This window comes from Lampetra fluviatilis, chromosome 7, assembly GCF_964198595.1.
Source record: "Lampetra fluviatilis chromosome 7, kcLamFluv1.1, whole genome shotgun sequence".
NCBI classification, from domain to species: Eukaryota; Metazoa; Chordata; class Hyperoartia; order Petromyzontiformes; family Petromyzontidae; genus Lampetra; species Lampetra fluviatilis.
In genome coordinates, this window is record NC_136281.1 from 12,383,866 (window position 1) to 12,401,660 (window position 17,795).

Below are 17,795 nucleotides of genomic sequence, written 5' to 3' on the forward strand. Positions count from 1 at the left end.
ACGCGCGTGACGTCAGCGCGAGCCTAAGCACTTGCCCCTGGTGCTGAGTGATGGTCCTAAGGGGGGGGGTAGGCGTGCGGGAGGGGTGGTGGTGGTAGTAAGGGTGGTAGGCGTTGCTGGTGGGGTGGGGGGGTAGTGGATTTGATAGGGGTGGTTAGTGATTTGAGTCTTGGTGGGTGGTGATAGGGATAGGGAAGAGGCAGGGGTTAGTGGTTGCAGTAGGGGCTGATAGGGTTCGTAGGTGGTTGTAGCGTTGATATTTTGGGTGATAGTAGTGTTGGTGGTATGGGTGGTCGTATTGGCAATAAATGGGTGGTAGTCGTCTTGGTGCTAAGGGTGTTTGTGATAAACGCGTTGGTGGTAGGGATGCCGGTGTAATGCCGTTAGGTGTAGTAGGCGTGGAAGCGGTAGTAGTGCTATAAGGTCGCCCTGGGCTCTCCAGACTGTAGGTGAATGATGCAGATATTCAGCCGGGTATATGTTTAGCCCGCACAGCGCTCACAATCGAATAGCTGCAAATTCAAACGGCAATCGAGGGGCATCATTATCATCCTCCAGGGTCGATAACAATAATACCTCTTTGTGACAAGTCTAAAGTGGCCGTCCAATAGAGGAACTGATCCACGTGGTGGAAACGATTACTTGCAAGTGTGTTGACGATTCGAAATGCCAGTATGAAATATGTTAGTTTTATTCGTATGTGAAAGTACATCATTGCTTATCTGAGTACGTGGAAATGTTAATTTAATTCAGTGGTCCTGATCCACTGGTGAAAATGCCACGTTATTATGGCGGGGTCATGTATTTCATACTATAACCATTATTGAATACACCAGGGGCGGTTTCTTCATTAGGGCGATTGGGCGACGCACCACCAATCTCAACCACAGAGTTAAGCGAGCCGTTACTGTGCCTCTGGATATAGTCCAATCAGCGTCATGTCACGTTCTGTGGAGTACCGCCTCTTTTTGGGCGATTTCACTCTGGCTGAGAATCGCCCAGAGTGTTCCCATAGACTTACATTATAAGATGTTTTTTTTGAACGGCGGGCGCTGCAATGCATTCTCTATGGCTTCCGGGAGGGCTCGCACTAACGTGCTTACGTCATCATACGTAAGCACGTTTCAGTCAACAATATTATTTGTCGCCACCTAGTGGAATATTTAATTAAAGAAACTGAGTGGATTGTAATAATAGTGAGTATAGAAACAAACAAGATGTATTGTAAGAGTCACTTTATTTTTCATTAATATTAAAGAAGTGAAGTTGCCTTTACATGCTTAAGCTGTTAATTTATCCATTGCATGGGTGGACCATATCCTTATCAATCATCCAGACATTTGCCCCCCCTGAGAGATTTTGCAGGAGCCGCCACTGGAATACACATATAACCAGTTTAACACGTAGGCTTTCGCGACCAATATCACCCATAAGGAACGAAACAGGTGGACTTCTCCACAAATCTGACTGTCGGCTGATGAAGATAGTTGTAATTGCTGGCGAAACGTCGTACTCAGATTGTAAATGTTGTGGCTTGGCTCTCCAACACACCGGGTGTGCTGTACTAGTGACGAATTGGCCACGTTCTGTTTACATGACAACCCTTACTCGTTGGCTGTGTTGGGTAGTGGCGGGTTCAACGAAACATTTAGATATTTACGCGATATAACCCCAAAAAACCCCTCTATTATGGATATATAACCAATACTACATGAAATAAAATAACAATTTATGAAAAGGAAAACATACAAACGTCTACAAACTCAAATAAAGGACTCTTAATTGAGATTGCGTAACTCATATAGGCAGTACCTACAAACGCCTCGTCGAAACAACGAATGTGATCAGGCCATTACCAGGTTAGAGTCGAGCACTGAATTGATACAAATATAATCAGTAGACAGTACCATGGCACCTTAATAACGCGTGATCCTCTCGGTGGGACGAATGCCAAAGGTAAACAGATTGGTTTACGAGTGCTTAAAATCTTCAGTTATCACAAATATTTAGTTTTGCCAGGGCAACAATGTCTCATGAAGTTAGCCATAGGTTTGCCTTGTGTTCACGAGCAGTGTTGGTTTAAGCATGCAAACACTCGACCGGTTTCGTCTTCCTGGGGCTCATCGGCAGAGGTAGGCATGCTAAACCGATACTGCTTGTTTACCAGATGTTATTAGCAAGTACCATCTCTCTACAGCACGTGGGCCATCAGCAGATAAAAAAGTACGAAATATCATTGAGCGCTGTAGTGGAAAATTTGGGGTATTAAAACAAAAAACACTGTCACTCTTAGCCTTGGAAGGGGATTCCACATTCCTATGACAGGGGTAATTACATCCACAAAGTGGCAGTGAATTGATCGATAACGTGGGAATGAAAGACTTGAGTTAACTCTGGAAAAGATTTGAGCTCCCTCCCGAAATGCCAGTCGGATGCCCAGCCACTGCGACATCCAGTCAGATGCAGTGAATTATAAGAATCATTAATACATCTTCAATGCGATGAAGGCAGCCCATGGCAAACAGCGGGTATTAAACAAACCGGTCATAAATGCCAATCTTTAATTTAAAATATAAATCATGAGTGTTTATGTTTGTAATTATAGAGCGTAAAGTGCTTGCATAGTGTGTTCTTAATACACTGGCGCGTTTTAAACTCAACTTAATTTTTATATTTTTCCAGCTTAGACCCACAGAGATATATAGCTCTTTTTCAGAAGCGACCTGGCCACAAATAATAGCTCAACGAAGTGGGTCATCGCGTGGAAATGTATTGCAGCCAAATACTCAAAACACATCATTGTAAATGTGGAGGGAAACATCGGAGCACCCAGAGAAAGAGCCACGTGACCACGGGGAGAGAGACACGCAAACTCCAAATACACAGGAGTCAGGGTTGGGATCGAACCCAAGATATCCTGCATACCAGGCGAGGTAGTTAACATCTCGCCACTGTGGTGCCTGCAGAGGGCCCGGGACTGGTAGTCGGGTCGTCGGGTTTGTAGAGCAGTGCAAAACGGCTCCACTTGTCACACGCCTCAAAGACAAAGATCCCCCGTATAGCCTTTAATTGACTGTTGGATCAAATGCTTAGGGTTGCCACCTTTGAATTGAACAAAACAAGGATCACGCACGAAGGTGTTGCACTTCAAAGTCATACTTCCTGGAAAATAGAATGTTTGGAACAATGGCATCGAATTAGACGAGCAATTTATTTAAATCATCTGAAGAGTCGGAATAGTTCTTTGGTTCTTTCGGTAAAGTCACGTATAAAGATAAAATAATAAATTAAATAATAGCATACGACGTTTCGATTGCAACACAAGCAATCATCATCAGGTATAAATGAAATAGCAACAAAAAATCTAACCAGAAAACTATAGACAGACATATAAGCAGACAGATATCACCAAGATACATAGAGAGAGTAACACAGGTACATAGAGAGAGTAACACAGGTACAGAAAGTTACTCTCTCTATGTATCTTGGTGATATCTGTCTGCTTATATGTCTATCTATAGTTTTCTGGTTAAATTTTTTGTTTCTATTTCATTTATACCTGATGAGGATTGCTTGTGTTGCAATCGAAACGTCGTATGCTATTATTTATATTATTATTTTATCTTTATACGTGACTTTACCGAAAGAACCAAAGAATAATTCCTGCAGTCACGAAAGCTCCAAAATTAAGATAGTCGGAATAGTGTTTATAGAAACCCATCTGAAGCAGGTACTGTCCATACTAATTGTGTATGTTTGTTCGTGCGAGTGCATCAGATATGTATGTCTGTTGAACTTCTTTCGCGCCGTACGTAGCAAACCGTGCTAATTCGAAGTGAGGGAGAAGGACAGCAAACTAAACACTAAAAATAAGTTTTAAATAAATGATGCTTGGTGAGATACAGATGATGTCTATCAAAGGGTACGACATTAATATCATTCGGTTATTAAGTGGATAGGCCAATTGAGATAACGAAGTTCGAAACTCGACCAACAGGATAAATACATCTTTAGGTGGAAACAACAAAAAGCTTTATATTCGTACTGTCCTTTATTTACACATTTTGTTTGGGCAGCGGATTAAAAACCAGTTTCTATTTTTACTACCTTGTTCTGTTTATTGATACACCAGGGCCCATCTACAATGTAGTAACACAAATCGTTCAGTTACCACTAAATTTGTCTCTCCAATTATACATAGACAGTGCCACTTTTTGTCCAAGCAACAACAAAAAACCTATTTTGACTGATAAAGGATCACTTTTCAATATATCTTCAGGCAATATTGATATTTTTGTATTTGTTTTTGTTGTTGCAGTACTCATGAACTACGGATCTCGACTATAAAATAGCAGGGCAACACCCGAAACGGGGCCATCCGTGTGCCGAATTAAAGAAAATGAAACTTACTTTGGGAGTAAATCATTATCCTTATATTTTCATTACAATTTTGGTTGCACGAATAATGTGCAGTCAAAAGTCAAAGCAGCACCATTATCACCTTTACAAGCCGTTAATTTTCATATGAAAACTTTTTTGTTAAAGCACAGCGGTGGCGACTAAAATTTACATTCATCTGCATGAGAGGTGCTGTGGAGTAATTAATAATAAAGTGTACTTGGCTTAAATGAGAAATGGGTACGCAATGTTCATGTCCATGGGTGGCTCTGAGCAGGTGGTAGATATTTCATATCCCGATGGATGGGACCAACCAATATTGACTTCCCACAAAGTGGTACTCATTTATCAATCCCTGGGAGATAGTGGACTTAGGTGACCCTCCAATCAATTGTTACACTCGCAAGCTTCTGATATTGACTGCTACAACTAAAATGATCATATGATTCCCATTATTTTTAGTTTAAACATAATATATTAAATTTGGTAAGCATTATCTTACCTAGTTTTTCTTAGGTTGACTCAGCCTCAAATGAACATCTGTGGTCAACATCATCTGGGAGACAATTATGGCCACGCGTGCATTGTTACGGCCTTACATATCCATCGTGTCCCACGCTCACCTGAAAGGGTGCTCGCTGCAACATGATTTTAATGCAATATATATGCATCTAAACATACACACTAAAGAACAATTGCGTGACCGCTGTGCCATTGTCGACGTCTCAAACACCATGGAGCTAGCCAGACCCATTGCATTGTTCAACCACTTACAGACATACCCAATTTCACGTCGAAATGGATGTGCAGGCAGCCTCTAATTTGCCAAAGTGGTTGTCACTGGCAACACTTTAAATATCTTTTAAAAGTCAAAAAGCGTGCGTTTCTGCCGACGCTGAAAATGACACTGGTGTGTGATGCACGACCACAGGAATAGGTAGCAGAGGTTTATTCCGGTGACTATGTTAATGTTAATGCGCTGACTATGTTAATACATTGAATACCAAGCAGTTAATATGGGGTAATGCAGGTTGCGGTAGTGCACCTATAATTGTTGGAGACAGCTCGCGTTTAACATAATGGAAACAACATTTGAAGGATATTCGAGTGGCAGCCAGGTGTGTGTTTTCTTGGTGTGAAAACACACACCTGTTGGTTGATTGTTTTTGAGCATTCTGTGCGACACGGTTTTAACGTGGTTAGTACAATTGTGTCGGGGCCCTGTAGCAGCTATAATCCCAAGATCATCACGGTGCGAACTGAGATTCGAGAACAACAACAAAGCAGTGCAAAAAATTATTATAGCTTAATAACCATTGCTACAGTCTACATTATAGACTGCCAGTACACTCACCCAGCTTAATAACCATTGCTACAGTCTACATTATAGACTGCCAGTACACTCACCCAGCTTAATAACCATTGCTACAGTCTACATTATAGACTGCCAGTACACTCACTCCGATTATAACCAAGCTACAGTTTACATTAGTGTTTTTTTTATTAACTTAATTTTCTTTAATTAATTTTCCATCTACGTGACTTTACCGAAAGAACCAAGAATATGAATTCCAAGACTGTTTGGGGTGAAAAAATCTGTAGGTAACGTAACATTCGTGCACATTCAGCAGCAGTGCCAGCAGGGGGCACAACTCATGGCCAACGAAGGGACCACTGCAGACAGACATTCACTTGCTCTTTTGTCATTTTCCACATTTGTCCATTTCCCACTCTTGTGTTACCAGCCAACAACTCGTGTCAACGCATCTCTCGGCGATCAGCTCAATGAAACTATCTAAATCACCCTCCCAGCTCATATCTGTGGAGGAGATGTCATGATCCATTAGAAGAGAAACACGCACACTATAATGACGGGTATTGTGTGGGCAAGATGTTGATGTTCACTGTGGCCGAGGAAACAAACTTTGGTTTCTGGGTACGAGGGCTCAGTGCCGCTAACAACTGTTTTGCACGTGTGAGCACGCACGTGAGGGTCACGGCAACTGAAGTTTGTATAATGACGACTTCGACGGACTTGTCTTGAGATGGTTTCTTTATTTAAGGAGCCACGTGCTCACACTCGAACAGGCGGAGACCCCCACTGCAACAGCCCCGAGTCTGCCGCGCATCCCCCTTATATAGGTCCGAGGCCACGCCCCTATTCCCGAACCTTCTCGCTGGTTCTAGATCGCTCGCTTTACCAGCAGACTTCACTGTCCTCTTACGTCACCTGGCCACGCTCCTATTCTCGATCATTCCCGTGACCACTAGTCCATTCGTACTGCAGGCTGACTCTCCTGTCATTACCTCCCGTGGCCACTAGTCCATTCGCACTGGAGGCTGACTCCCCTGTCATTACCTCCCGTGGCCACTAGTGCATTCGTACTGCAGGCTGACTCCCCTGTCATTACCTCCCGTGGCCACTACTCCATTCGCACCGTAGGCTGACTCCCCTGTCATTACCTCCCGTGGCCACTAGTCTATTCGTACTGCAGGCTGACTCCCCTGTCATTACCTCCCGTGGCCACTAGTCCATTCGTACTGCAGGCTGACTTTCCTGTCATTACCTCCCGTGGCCACTGATCCACTCACACGGTAAGTTGACTCTGCTGTCATTACATATGCACTGATGCGTTCATGAGCACACTCGCCCGTACTATCCTGTCCCTCCTGGCAGCAACATCAATGTTGCGAGACTCATAGCAGGTGATGAGTTCTTGCTCGATCCACTAAATCCGACTTGCAGAGCGCTACTTTGCAAGGCTGGAATTGATTAACTTTAGGGCTGGGCAGCCTCGTGGTAAGTTGCACTCAACACTGAGCTGCATTGCATGAAACGACAGTTTCACTCTTGCCTGGTATCGTCTTGAGGGGCCGTCCATAAATGACGTGACGCACCTAGGGGGGGGGGCATACATTTGTGACGATGTGTGACGAGGGGAGGGGGTGTGAGAAATGTGACGTCACATCAAAATGCGCAACTTTAAATAAATACAGACAACACGTTCTACTTAATTAAATAGACTTTTTAATAAATGTTTTCTTCTACAACATCAGAGTGCAGCGCCACATTAAATACGCACTACAATGACAATAGTTTAAAGCGATTTGAAGCATGTTTTATTTTCAAAATGGAAATATGGTTTTGGGGGGGGGGGGGCAGAGCTTTGTGACATCATATTTGAGGGGGGGTCTGACTTTTTGTGACGCCGTGTGACGAGGGGGGGGGGTCAAAAATCGACCAAAATCGCGTGACGAAAGCAGGTTAAACCTTGGAGTTAAATGACCACGGGCTTCGCCAGGTGTGCGCGTAATGGGGTGTAAACTGCTTGGCCAGCATGGAGGAGTCGGCCAATGAAACCCTCTAGAGGGCCTCTCTAGAGCTCCCTCTAGTGTAAGCCCCTCCTGTCAGCAGTGGCACGAATGAGAAATGGCAGCCCTGCACCTTTACCCTTTTAAACGCCAAAGGATGGGGAATCGTTCTTGATATGAGCGCGTCCACGTCAACCGTGGTTTTACCCAGAGGGCGGCTTCAAGTCCCACGGCACAGCGCCGCCACCGCCGTTGATGATGATAGTGCGCAGGGGACTCTGGTGGCGTCTGAGGATTATTCGCCCGGACACATAATGGAGACAACGCGTGCAAATATAAACTGTGAACGGATGGATTAATCACACCCGGATGGTAAAACACAGCGCGGCGACGGCACCGCAAGCAGCCGCAGTAATTATACTTTTGTAATAATATTACTTATTTGCCGGGGAAGCCGCACTTGAGTTGTAGGACTCTTTGCAGGAGGGCCCTGCATTGTTTTATTTTTTAATTTTAAGATGTTTTCAGCAAATTAATGAGCGTTTAGACAAGTGGGAGGAAACCAAAGCACCTGGAGAAAACCCACACGCGCGAGGGGGCAACACTCTATCCCCATACCAATGCCAACACATGGCGATTAGTCCACTAGCTGTACTGGCTTCTCCTGGCGAGCCAGGCTAATGGATCCTCGACGCCCATGGGAAGGGAGTGATCCGCCAACTCCCGCTGCCCCCACAGTCACCGCCACCTGGCAACAAATACACAACCATAACAGAGGTTTTGTTTGGGTTAGATCGCGTAAATATCTAAATGTGTCGTTAAACCCGCCACCACCCGACACAGCCAACTAGTAAGGTATTATATTCTTGGTTCTTTCGGTAAAGTCACGTAGAAGGGAAATAATAAAATAATACAAATAAAACATAATAGGATAAAATTCTCACGACGTTTCGGCCACAACGCAAGCAGCTGTCGTTGCGCCAAAACGTCGTGAGAATTGTATCTTATTGTTAATTGTTTATTATTTTATTATTTCCCTTCTACGTGACTTTACCGAAAGAACCAAGAATAGGAATCCATGCAGTCACGAAAGCTTTAAATCGAAAACTAGTAAGGGTTGTCGCATAAACAGAACGTGGCCAATTCGTCACTGGTAAAGCACACCGGTGTATTGGAGAGCCGAGCCACAACATTTACAATCTGACTACAACGTTTCGCCAGTAATTACAACTAGCTTCATCAGGCGACAGCCAGCTTTTTGGAGAAGTCCACCTGTTTCGTTCCTCATATAGAGGCGTAGATGTGGTGACCAAACATCTGCGCTCTTGAGTCAACTTTACATTATGCATGCGTATTATGCGGGCCCATTGATCTTGTCCTTCCTGTCCATTGTGTGTATTAAAATAGCCGTACCAACGGTAATCGCTATTTAAGTATGTTGGCCTGTGCAGGCATGCATTTACACAATGTTTTATTTGATTATTCGCTTCCACGCAGGACTAAGTCGGTACCTATCCGAATGGTTAAAATTATTTTATTTCTTTAAATTTCTATAGATTATCTCATTAGTCTTGGCCAGTAGTAGCTAGTTTGCACAGAACTTCAACATTATCAAAATCAATTGAGTATCCTTGTTGGCACGCGTGTTCTGCTACTGCTGAACGTTGTGTTTGGGAGTATTTAATATTCCTTTGGTGTTCTTTTAGTCTCGTGCTGATCATTCTTCCTGTTTGCCCACGCTAGTTGTAATTACTGCCGAAACGTTGTACTCAGATTGTAAATGTTGTGGCTTGGCTCTCCAACACACCGGCGTGCTGTACTAGTGACGAATTGGCCACGTTCTGTTTACGTGACAGCCCTTGCTAGTGGGCTGTGTCGGGTGGTGGCGGGTTTAACGACACATTTATATATTTACGCGATCTAACCCCAAAAAAACCCTCTATTATGGATGATATTGGTCGCGAAAGCATACGTGTTAAACATATATACATAATGTTTGTAAAGGTATAATCCCTTATTGAATGACTATAAGTGGACATTATTTAGTTCTAGGTGAATACCATTGTGCACAGACACACACTTGGAAGTATGAAGATCATATCATACAGGTGTCATCGCTTTAAACCTCCAACTTTCCACTACGGTACAAGGGACACATTTTTTGGAGATGACAGAGTTCCAGGTGTTCAACCTTGCAGGCGTGTTTATTCTCAATGCTTCTGTTATGTGCTTTTGAAGATCACTAAAGCGTTTTTTTGGCATAAACTTTTTATTTTATTTTTGCCATAAACGCAACATTCAATCACACAAGTCAAGATGCTGTATGATCATGATTCTTTAATCGTGGATATATATGGCCGTGCAGTGGCTCACACCGGTAATACAGCAACTTTTAGGCAAATGAGTTAAATGTATGATAAAGGCGTGGAATTTATATACTTTGTAAGAATGTATATCACCAGGTAAGAACGTATTGGAAGTGGTTGCACAGTGGTCATCTTACTCGGCTATAAACCTGGCCACATGAGTTTGATAGCGATATCGGAACAGCTCCTTGGGCCAACCTCGCCCCTTAACAATCCCATGTTGACTAACATGGTGAAGTATGGCGAAAACAACCCTAATGACTGCCTTAATCCAGCATAAAATTGACCGAGGGATGAAAATTATCGCTATTGCAAATATGTGTGTAATAGCTATAGATAACATCGTTCCGCTCTTATACAGCACTGTGAAATATAATTTATAATGAACAACCTAAGAGGAATATTGTTACAATATCTAAGTATATGATTTATTATTAAGATACTATTAAAAACTAAACGATTGTATTTAACTTTTTTACCAGGTAAAGCCCACTGAGCTATTTAGCTCTTTTTCTGAAGTAACCTGGCCACAATTGGTAGCTCAACGAAGTGGCTTGTCATGTAGAAATGTAGAAGCAGCCTATAAACGCATGTTTCTAAATGTGGAGGGAAAAAACCGGAGGAGCCGGAGAAAAATCCACACGACCATGGGGAGAACACGCAAACTCAAAATATACAGACACCAGGGTTGGGATGCAACCCACGACCTCCTGCATAACAGGCGAGGTAGTTAACATCTCGCCACTGGAGTGCCCGTATACGATACTGTATAACAGTATAAGGGCATTACAAGAATGTGGCCTGGTATAAGAACAAATGTTCAGCCATTGCTTTCGATGTCAGAGCCCGGACTTTTCCATTACCAGCCGTGTCCGCTGTAAGGGGTGATATGTATGGGGTTCTGCACGCAGGGATGTGCAACAGTAATATAAAAGTCTCCATCCTGCCACCAGCAATGCTGGCCACATTACCACAATGACCGACGTTGACTTCCCCAGCAAGCAGTACCCATATAATGACCCTGGGTAAATGGCCGGCTGAATTGTGCCCGAAACTTGGATCTTAATTCAAAACCCCTTTTCAACTAATTACCCACTGCACCACCCGGCGAGTAGAAAGGATGAAACATATAGAGGCGAATAGGTGCATTGTGAATGTTTTTGCCACATAAAATAGATTGCAAGGATGGACTCAAACTAAATATATCACATTGTATTCAAGGCTGACACTGCCTATTGCCACATAGAAACAGCAGTCGCTGATTAGGCAACGTGCAGACAGGGCTGTAGCGTCACCTAGTGACTGAAGCTCCAAGCGCTGCTGCATAACCCCGATTGTTAAAATTGGCTACTTGCATGAGAAAAAGTGCGTGTTAATAATACTATATTACAGTGTCACGCCTGCATATATGGTTGCCGAATAAAGAATGTGTGGCTACATAGGCATATATTACTTTTTGAGAAATTGCAGTAATTACCAGCTTGAATGGTGAATTTTGGTAACACGCCTGTAATGCAATGCGTGCTTTGGGGGATGGTAAGTGGACCATGCAAGAGATATCCAACCTGCAAAGGCTGTTTTGTGTTAAAGGTCATCCAATCTGCATTGCGTGTTGAGCCTTATCTTCTTTATTGGATGGATCTTCTCTGGGTACTCAATGAGGAGGTGGGGAAATCTTTGAAGAAAGACCTTGCTGATGTAAAAAAAAGTGTTGAGACTTTTTGACGCTTTCCTGGATGATTAAATTACATTATTATAATATCCTTGGAAGTCAAATCAGAGTGTCTCTCTGCTCCAACGAACAATGGGCTGGCGCTTATTCTTAGACCTGAGCCAGTGGTAAGAAAAAATCCACATTTCTTTGGCAGAGTAAACATTTTAATGGGATGACGACCATCGAATTCCCACCACTGAGCTCAGTTTCCGGTTTTCTCGGATGGTGGAGCACTAAGCTGGAACCAGAGAGGTCCTGGGTTCGAATTTAGACAGCTACCTGTGATTATCATTAGACCAGGTTCTCAAGTGTATCGGGTCTCAGCCCAGTGTCCAATGACTGCACACACAAAACTATCTTCTTAAATGTTGTCCTGCACTAAATTCCAGCACCGACTGTTATGCGATGACCATAACTCTGCTGCCCTCCATGTGGATCAGAGGTCACTTGGAGGGATCTTGGATATACAACGATCCCTCGCCATCCGCGGGTGGTACGTTCCTGAAAACCGTCGTGTTTGGCAAAACCGCAGGTTGGCAATTCTAAGGCCTTATGGGAAATAGGGGGTTTGGGCAATCCTCGGCCACGGTCACACTCGTCAAAGCCGAACTAAGTTGCCTATTCCTTCACTGAACACAAATACATGACATAATAACGTAATGTAAAAAAAAAACATTCAATTAGATTAAACACAATAAAATTATGCTATTTATCTTTAATACTGAAGGTTGCAGTCAATGGTGATGGCGATGACGTCGATGAGGTAATAGGTGAGGTAGGTGATTGTTCAAAGGAGGAGGAGTGGCTTTGCCCACCGTCCACCTGGTGATGGAAATAGAGCGGTGGCGTGAGCTGGGAGATGAGACGATGCCCAGAGGGAACACAGATGCGGGGTGATTTTAAATGACCAAGTACCGGTTGCCAAATCGTGAATACACAAAACTCCAAACCTCGGTTAGAAAATTGGTATGCAGAAGAAAAAGCCGTGGATGCGTAAATTCCGCGGATGCAAAAAAAACGCGGTTGGTGAGGGATTGCTGCCGCACTGTGTGATATTTGCTTCCACGGGTCGTTCTCGAATACAGTACTTCTGCAAAGGGGTTGCACTTGCTCCGCGAGAGAGATCTAAATGGACAATTTGTCTCATGACATGACACCCATAGTGCGGCTGGGATATAATTGGAGATAAAAAAAAAACTCGACAAAAGGAGCCGAGCAATAACATCACGTTTGCCATCTGAGGTCGGGATGTTGGGGATTTATAGAGCGTGCAGGGGAGCGAGTCGCAGTAATGAGTGTGGAAAGTCATGGTAGCATGAACGAGGGATTGAGCCGAGCGGTCGAGGTATTACCGGAGATGGGAGTGCTTGGAAAGGTGGTGGTTGGGATACAACGCTTATAAATGGAAGAGTTTGTGCGCTCAGGGTCAAGCAGAACAAATATTTTTAACCCTTTTTTTAAATCACGTTTGTTGCGTATGCATGTATGTGCATCTACAGCATGTCTAACGGTTTATTATAATGCATTGTACTGTATACGTACACAACTGACCAAGCAGTGCTGTAATATGAATGCGCATCTCACCCTGGAGTTGAAATCAAATCATCAATTTTCATCCCTCCAGGGACAATAAAATGAGAACCACTTTGTGGACCATGAACAGTGATTTTCTTATAAGACTGGTATTCTAGAGAAGAGCACTACCCCGTCCTTGTTTAGCAAAGGAGATCGTTTTAACTTTTTTTTATTTCAAATTAGAACTACCAATGGATGTTTCTACACTTCCTCTGCTGCCTATGATGCGGCTCTGTAGTGAACAGTCTGCCCCGCACTGTGTACACCTAGTCTGTACTACAGTAACAGTGTTAATTACGTCTACAATGCTTAGAATTGGAAATCACCATATCAGACTGGCACTGCCCACACGACTTCTGAGAAGCAATTTGGCAGCTGAACTTCTGATTCAGCAATCGTATGATTTGCGCGTGAAAAGCAGGTTGTTGATCGGTCTTAAGCTTATACGATCAAGTGTCCTCATTTTCCTGAACAGAACACATCAGGCTTTGTTAATTAGCTTTGCTTAATGAGCACTCCACCAACTTGGCCGTACCCCGACGTGTCTGAAATCACAAATTAATTTGCTGACGCTATGGGTTTGTATCTTGCTGCGTTTCTGTATAATTAGACAGGAAAGTATACTTTAACATACGATTCATAAAATATGCTCAGAGGCACTTAGGCTCGCTATCCATTATTAATCTTGAAAGGTGGCAACATCTGAGAAAGCAATTCAATTGAACAGGGATGCGCCTTTTGGCGTCATCTGGTCCAACACCATGTGAGACTAGGCTCTAAAGAAAGCTGTTTCGGGTGTGGACCAATCAATTTCAAGGACAGTGCATACATTATCAGAGTTATGTTTTTTGTTTGCATTCCGACTGCAGGTATTGTGGTCAATGCAAACATGACTCCTTGTAAAAAAGGTGTCAGTTTTGTTGCTAGATAAAAGGGTAAAAAAACTATTATCATATTTTGCTACTGGCAAATGAGGTTCCAGTGGTGGAGGGATGAAGAGCATAACACAGGAATTAAATGGCCTGGGCTCAAATCGCCCTGGCAAGACAAGTCTCCCATTCGAAATCATCGTGAAGAGTTACATGACAACGCGTGCTGGGATGCTGATAACTCGGCCCACCCGCTATTGATTTCAGGCTGGAGGGGAAATGAAAATCATTTAGATGCGTCACCTGCATTCGAAGCTGGGAGGAAATTCACCTGTGGCCTTAAAAATAGGATGGCAACCTTAGAGCACGATTCACAGGAGGTGAAATGACTCACTATGTTCAATGTGTGTGGTTGTCTTGACGCACAAAGGGAGAATGATAGCCTCATGCTAGTTTTACTTTTGTATACGATGGGAGATGGACGGGAGTTGTGTTTTATAAAATTATATTTTTAAAAAATAGCTCAACGAAGTGGCTTATCACGTGGAAATTTATAGAAGCCAAATACTCTAAACGCGTGTTTCTAAATGTGGAGGGAAAAATCCGAGGACTCTGAGAAAAATCCACGCGACCATAAGGAGAACATGCAAACTCCACATATGCAGGCGTCGGGATTGGGATGGACCCACGGCCTCCTATATATTAGGCGAGGCAGTTAACATCTCGCCACCGTGGCACCATTGTTTAGAGTTAGATAATTTTTAAGTGAAACACCCTAAATTTGACGTTTAAAATTGTAGTACCAATCTCATACTCTCTGGTTCTTTCACTAAAGTCACGTAGGTATACAATAAAATAAATCACCAATCTTATGACAAATAACTCGACATGCTTCTTGTTATATCTGCACGTGCTACGCAGGTACAATTATGGGTGTAATGGCACGTTCGAACTAAAGTGACATTTTTCCATCGCTCTTAGCGTGAAAGATAAATGCTAGATCCCAACGAAATTTGGCAGGTTTGGTGTCTCTTGGGATACGATTGAGATCCCATTGAAAAATCGAGACTTCCTTTGCACACGTCGAGCACACGTCCAGCGCAAACACGAAAGTTCAGTTTTCCAAAATCACTCCAGCCTGCGCTCATCTGTCTCTTTCATCTTCGCGGCCCCGGCTCGTCTACAATAATTGTCATCGGTAAACATGCCACGTCATGTTTTCCAGTTGTGTCCTGTAATATCACTGCGCGTAATGGAGTAATTAAATAGCCCGGAAAGCGTTACGGAATCCGATATTTATTCATTTGTATAATTCCCGTAATATATTATAATAAACACAAACCTGGAAATAAAACAGTATGTAATGTAAGTTTGTGTACGATAATTCCATTGTAATTTTAATCATGCTATCTTTGTCAACTTCCTGAATATTGGCACGCATGTTTTCCAACCACAGTGTGAAATTAAATCTGACAGTTACTGCAGTCATAATAAACGCGGTACAGATGCAATGCGATTCTATGCATGAGACCACAGTGATGCAACGACACCCCACGTAACAGAAACGAGACGCCTCGAGCTGAAAGGCAACAACACATCGATTCCAGGTGCCATAGATTTTGAGCTTGGAATCGATCTGCAGAATTGAGATCTGAAATCTCAGAAAGCAATTCCGCAACCCTAAAATGAATGACGCACCAAGGCACATTGTATCGCAGAAAATTGGACCTACTCGACATTTATGTCTATAGTGAATACATTGTGTAGCCTATCGCAGAGGTGGGACAAAGTCATTGTTATGCAAGTCCAAGTCGAGTCGCAAGTCATCAAATTCATGACTCGAGTCTGACTCGAGTCCAAGTCACATGACTCGAGTCCACATCTCATAGGTGGGACAAAGTCATTGTTATGCAAGTCCAAGTCGAGTCGCAAGTCATCAAATTCATGACTCGAGTCTGACTCGAGTCCAAGTCACATGACTCGAGTCCACACCTCTGGCCTATCGTGAGCAGTCTACATTGAGTTGAGTGTGATCTACAGTGAGTGGCGTGATATGTGAGTGTGTGGTGTGTTCTATAGTGTGTTGTTTGGTGGGGAGCGGTAGTGTAGCGGTTAGCGCGCTGCGTTACGAACCTGGCGACCCGGGTTCGATTGCCACTCACGGCGAACACCAGTGACGATTATCTGAACCGGTCATGGGCCTCCCCTAGGTCGATTCAGCCTCAAATGAGTACCTGGTGCGATGTGTAAACATAGCCGCTAGGGAGGCAAAGGCGGTCGGGCGTGGTGTTGGCCACCCACCCCCTCGTGTGCCGTGCCGGCCTTTATAGGTGCTCGCTAACAGCACTTGCCCCTACAGTCTGTTAAGACTATACGAGGGATCTTTGTTTGGTCTATAGTGTATTGCGTGCTCTGTAGTGATTAGTGCGTTCGACAGTGAGTGGTTATTATGCGGTGTGGTCTGGGGCGATACAAGTTCGATTCCGATGCCCTGGTGGTCCCCCTCTTTAAGAAGGGGGACCACTTCTTTAAGAAGGGGGACCGCACAGACTGTAACAACTATAGGGACATCTCCCTGCTCAGTGTGCCGGGAAAGGTCCTGGAAAGGATTATTCCACGTTGCCTTTCCAGCCACGCTGAGGAGAGACTTGCGGAGCCTCAATGTTGTATTAGGAAAGGGCGGTCCTGCACAGATAATATATTTTCTGCCCGTTTACTGCAGCAGAGGTGTAGAGAATTCCAATAGGACTACATCTATGCTTTATTGACCTGGTCAAGGCCTATGATGCCATCAGTAGGCCTGGGTTCTGAGTTGTTCTTCGTGCTTTCGGAGTCCCTGACTCTCCTTACAATCATGAAGGAAGGACCTTTATGATGGTGGGCAGGCCCGGGTAAAACTACATGGCCGGGAGTTGGAGCCATTCCCTGTTCACCTTGGGGTGCGACAGGGTTGTCCACTGGCTCCCAAATTATTTAACATTTATTTCGACCACGTAGTTCGTGAAGTCTTCGATAGCTGTACTGGAGGAATTTCCATCTGGTGGTCAAGGGATGGCTCCCTATTGGTTCACCATGTTATGTATGCTGATGATCTGGTGATTGCTACTCACTCAGAGGAGTTAGAGGCGCTGCTGCTGAACCTGGAGCATGCCACTAAGAGGTGAGGCCTTACCAGCAACCCCACTAAAACTCAGCACCTGCCTGGATAGTTTGTGCCATCAAACACTCCACCCACAACTCCCAATTGGTGATGGGGCAGTTGTGGAGAGAGTGGAGAGTTTTGCATACCTGGATAGTGTGCTCATAACCGGCTCCGGTTTTATAGCAGAGGTCTCACTCCGAATCAGTCGAGCGGCATTATCTTTTCATCGGCTTCGTAACGCTGTGTCTGTCGCTCCACACGAAGCTTCGGGTCTTTTCGGCCACGGTCATGCCATCTCTTTTTTGTGCTTGCAAAACGTGGACCCCCCTAATGGAATATCTTCGCCTGTTCGAAATATTTAGGTTGGCCTGCCTACGATCCATCCTGGGTTTAACGAGGCTGGATTGTGTCAGCAACTC

General features: G+C 44.0%; 1 protein-coding gene across 1 annotated transcript in view; it reads left to right on the forward strand.

The window, feature by feature from the left end:
- LOC144933586 (protein Smaug homolog 1-like) overlaps positions 1-17,795 on the forward strand; it is a 90,448-nt gene that overhangs the window by 729 nt on the left and 71,924 nt on the right. The window lies entirely within an intron of this gene.